Genomic DNA, 4,702 nt, shown 5'->3' on the forward strand with positions numbered 1-4,702 from the left:
TACATACACAGGCATCCCACAAATTCTTAGAGTGTCCAGGCTGAAACGGGAGCACCCAGCTGCCAGCACTGCATGGTACATCAATAAAAAAAGCTCTTAAATGCTGCTGTCCTTGTTGCATCGGGAAGTGCTTCATGACCTGGCCAAAAGTGCAGAGAGCACTTTAACTCATTCACAAGTACATCTCATGATGGACATATTCCAGATAGAAAACTGTATTTTATTTAAAATTTTTGAGGGCTGCTGGCTGTCCCAACCCCAAGCACCCAGGGCTGCAGTCCATCCTTCCACATCAGGACCTGCCAGTGCTGCCTCACATCAGCTCCACCATGCAGGCAAACTCACACGATCACCTTCAGGCCTGCCTCTGACATCCTGCCCTGTGCTTTACTGCTGATGTGCCCACTCACCAGACAGTAGCTGGGCCACCCCTTTCTCTGAACCTTGACTCAAATCTAGGGCAGAGAAGGATTCCAGAATATTTTTGCAAACATATAATCAGGATGGAAAAAGTCAGTCTGACCAATTCTGCACCAAAGCAACAGCTGCTAAATGGGTTATTCAATCGGTTATTCCTAAGCATGCTGTTAGGCAAGTGCCACAGAGGTGATGGTCTGTCAGCTGTCTGGCTCTTACTGGGTAAAAGCTCTCTGTACACTGCCTTTCTTCATGCTGCTCCTGAATGATCATCTCCACTTACCCCTTGCAAGTCTAATGCAGTCCAACATATTTTTTTTATAAATTAGAAATATAAGAACTATATATTTTCCATAATTTATATTATAATAATATATATGTTTATATAAAATAAATATTCACGCTAATACTATATATTAAAATATAAATTAGAAAAAAATTAGCAAATTAATTTGTCATTTAGTCAGACATTAAATGTGTTTCTTATCAAGCAATCAAGCACAAGGCAACAACAACATAAGCTAATAAAGTAGTCCATCAGGAACATGCTAACAGAGGAAGAAGATTCTACAAACTTAAAGAAAAAGAACAATTATGACATTTCAGTAGACTAAGAAATTGTCATATATTACTGGTGCGATAATGCGTATCTGAAACAAAACCTCCTATCTGTTACAGGTTTATGCACTAAAAGCTGTGTGAACAGGCTGTTGTAAAGGGAAGCATTTTCCCTATTTTCTACAGGTAGCTGTTTATTTGGTTTGGTATTTTAGCCCAGCTCCCAGAGGGGAAGAAAAATGAAATTATTTCATCCACATAGTGAAATCTTACAAGGGTCCTGATGTCATGCTGTGAAAATGAAAGTTTTAGACATGGAAGGCAGTGAGGAGGAATTTTTTTCTCAGACTTCCTGGTGCTTCCAGGTCAGTGCCAAAAAATATACCATGTCTCAGGTTCAGGCTGGTGACTTCACACAGAGAATTTCCCTGAGAATCAGAAAAGAAGTGCCAGAATAAAATGGAAGATACTGAGATATAGATAGATAGATAGATAGATAGATAGATAGATAGATAGATAGATATACCCCATTGTCTCCATGCGTAAGTTTACAACAGTTCTCTGGAGGCAAGGGGTGGACAGGGAGAGGGGAGGAGGGCACAAGCAAACCAGGGAAAAATAAAAAAGAAGGAGAAACAGATCCAGACCACCAGAATCTATTTTCAACCATATGTGCAGTAACAGGTCTGGCTGAAACACATGTAGGAAAACCTGCTGCAGAAATCATATCATGTTCAGGGTCAGATGTCAAGTTTTCTTAGCCAGGGATTAAAAAATGTTTGTTTCCAAATAAGTTTATCCTGCACACTGTCAGGAAATAGTTTAACGACAGCTGTCACTCAACCCTGTTTCTTTTGCCATGAAGTAAACAGTAGCACTACTGGGAACACTGAGAGTGGCCACTGGTTTCTGTGTTATCTGCTGGAACTTGTTCCTGGTGCTTACCCAGCTCTACCTGATTGACTGCAAGCTTGAATAAGAGCTAGCACTAAGAATAGCTCTAATCACTGCTCAAACATTTCCCTCTGCAGGCAAACCAACACTGATACAGTTGGTATGATTCTACTTCAAACTTCCATAAATGTCCTCTGTTTTTGGGGTACTTACAATGTTTTTATTTGGTTGCATGGTAAAGCAGAAAATCTGTGCAGTTACCTGTGGAAATAGCATGCTGAACACACTATGCAAAATAGCTTTGCCATAATTGTAAAGCTTGAAAAAACATGGATCATCCTCTGCTTCACCAAAAGATGGGAATGTGTATTTTGACTGGTAGGTCGATTTATATTGTTTTGTATTGACAGTGCAGTCTAGAGGTGGAAGAGAGAGAAAGAGGGATAGAAGTATATATATGGAGAAGACTTACACTGAACAACGTACAATGCAAACTAAAAGAAACCTGCGGAAACAACAGTGTCTTAAGGAAGGAAAAGGAATCTGAGCCAAAATGTGACTGCTCAATGGGAGAGACTGAAGCAATCAGTGCTTCTTTTTTGCTTGCAGAGGGCCTCTGTCACCTGCCTGTGAAAACACAAACAAAGCAGATTAATAGGCAGACAGTGCGCAGAACTGACTGTGGCTGAACCTTAAAAATATGTCAGTGAGATAACTGACAAATTCATGCTTTGATAGCACAACAGTGTTACCCTGAAGCTCTGGGCTGTCTGGCTGCACCAGGACAGAGAGGAGCAGGGAGGTCTCCCCATGGTTCCTTGTGCCCCGCAGCCAGGAAGGTTTCATTTGCTCACAGTTTCCTCACACCACATTCCAAACAGAGACATGGGATTTTCCCCTCTGCACGGCCAAGAATCACACTACTGATTACAGGACTAAGGCAAGCCCAGGGCTGAGGCACTCTCCAGCCACCACTCATGTGCCTCACAGAGCAGAAACACAGACTCTGGGGCAGGCATGTGCTCTGCTGAACTGAAGCCTGAGCTGATGGCCCAGGAATGGTGGTACAAGAAATGTTTCTTACATCCAAAGGTTCCAGACGTGGCTAGAAATGACCCAAAAAAAAGCTGGTGTAACAGAAGTGCAAAGGGTCTTTTTTTGTGATCATCTCCAGGCTTTCTACCTCAAATACTCCTGAAAAATTTGCCCTTCCAGTTATCTGAAGTGGAATTTAATATTCATACAAGTGGTATTTTGTTAAGAAAAAAGCCACCCATAACATTCTATAATTAATATTGACATTTTTCATATTTTGTCTTGGTTTCATTAAGCCTGCTTTATTTCTTCATCAAAAATACCATTTCACATTTTGTCTTTCATTCTGCATTTTAACTTCACCAGGAATAATCAACAGCAAGTGTCAGTAATTCTGCCTTTTCTTCTGGGACCCCACCTCCCCTGGTTTTCTTTAGGTTATACTCCAATAGTGATAAAAATAATTTCATCCCTTGTTTAATAAAGTTATGTATTACAGATACAAAACTAGCCACCACGGAGAAGTGTTATTATGTCAAAATTTTAATTGAAGCCTTTGAGAATTATGAGTGAGTACTTAACAATGTCTTGCAAGAAAGCTATAAAAGTTTGATACAGTCTTTAATTTTGAACTCTTTTTTTTTCCCCCAAATAAGCTTTGTTTGTGTTTTTATATATTTAGGTGTTTTTAATGTATAAAAGAACAATGTATAAAAGAACAAATGTCAGGATTAGCAATAGTAAAGTATACCTTGACATTTTCAAGGCTTTTGACATCCAGAACACTTGCAAACAATCTGAAAATGAGGACGGGCTGAGTGACCCATAGGGTAGGCTGAGGAACTTTAAGGAATGCTCAGGAGAAATTCACAGCCTGGCTGGCAACAAGTCAGGTGTGACGTTTCTCAGAGGAGAAGGAGGCTCCTGGAACTAAGCACCTCCCCAGTGCCCTGGGCAGTGGGACACAGTGCACCCTCAGCAAGTCTGGGGAGGGCAGCAGTGGGTGCTGGCAGTGCCCCACAGCGTGCAGGCTGGCTGGGCTGCACTGGCAGACTGAGGGAAGGGGTGATCCCCCTGCTCAGTGCTCCTGAAACTCCCACCAGAGTACTGTTCCTCCTGTAATCACTCAGGCATTAATAGAGCTCATCAAAACATGAGCAATTTTGAAGAAGTAAAATACTGAGGGTTCAAGCTGAGTTCTCAAACCAAGCTCAAGAGTAACTTTGGACACTAACCAACTAAGAAAAAATGACTGAAGAGTCAAATGAGAAAAAATGAGGCAGGATTATTTTTTATAGTAACTCCCTCGCCTCTATCTGTTTTGCAGTTTTTCAGTCTGTGTGTAAATCCTCTTGCAGTAACAAAAATGATGTGATAACGAGGTAGTATTAACCTCTTGATAAGCTGAATGTCGGAGGTGAGAACACACCTTGGAAATATCAGGCAGATGATACCAGTGATGTGGATGGAGAAGGAAATGCTGTCAGCAAAGCTTCATGTTTTGATCCACTGAGTGCACGTACAACATAGGCTCCTGCTCTTATCTTGAGGAAGCTTTTTCTTCCTATGTCTCTCACTTTTTCAAGAGGTGAAAGTAAGCTGGTCTGCCTGAAAACAAGAAGAAAAGGATAGCAGTCCAAGTTTTCTGGTGGCAACAAACCCTCTAGTCTAGCCATGCTCTGCAGTGCCCCTCTTGCAGTTTGTTCCCCCAAAGGCCTTTCCTGAGGCTCCTGTGCTCCCCTCCTCCTGCATGCCAGACCAGTGCTCCTCCTGTGTGTTCACAGAAGCAGCAGAGCCA

General features: G+C 41.7%; 1 long non-coding RNA gene across 3 annotated transcripts in view; it reads right to left on the reverse strand.

Annotated features, from left to right (window-relative positions):
- Nucleotides 1–1,023: 1,023 nt before the first annotated feature.
- Nucleotides 1,024–4,702, reverse strand: part of LOC108449071 — a 55,628-nt gene continuing 51,949 nt past the window's right edge. For all 3 annotated transcript variants that reach the window (XR_001865172.1, XR_001865171.1, XR_001865173.1), the window contains 2 exons: nucleotides 4,334–4,512; nucleotides 1,024–2,496 (listed from right to left, as the gene is read on the reverse strand). This is a non-coding gene — a long non-coding RNA (uncharacterized LOC108449071). The remainder of the gene's footprint in view (nucleotides 2,497–4,333; nucleotides 4,513–4,702) is intronic.

This window comes from Corvus brachyrhynchos, unplaced genomic scaffold (assembly GCF_000691975.1).
Source record: "Corvus brachyrhynchos isolate BGI_N302 unplaced genomic scaffold, ASM69197v1 scaffold310, whole genome shotgun sequence".
Classification (NCBI taxonomy): Eukaryota; Metazoa; Chordata; class Aves; order Passeriformes; family Corvidae; genus Corvus; species Corvus brachyrhynchos.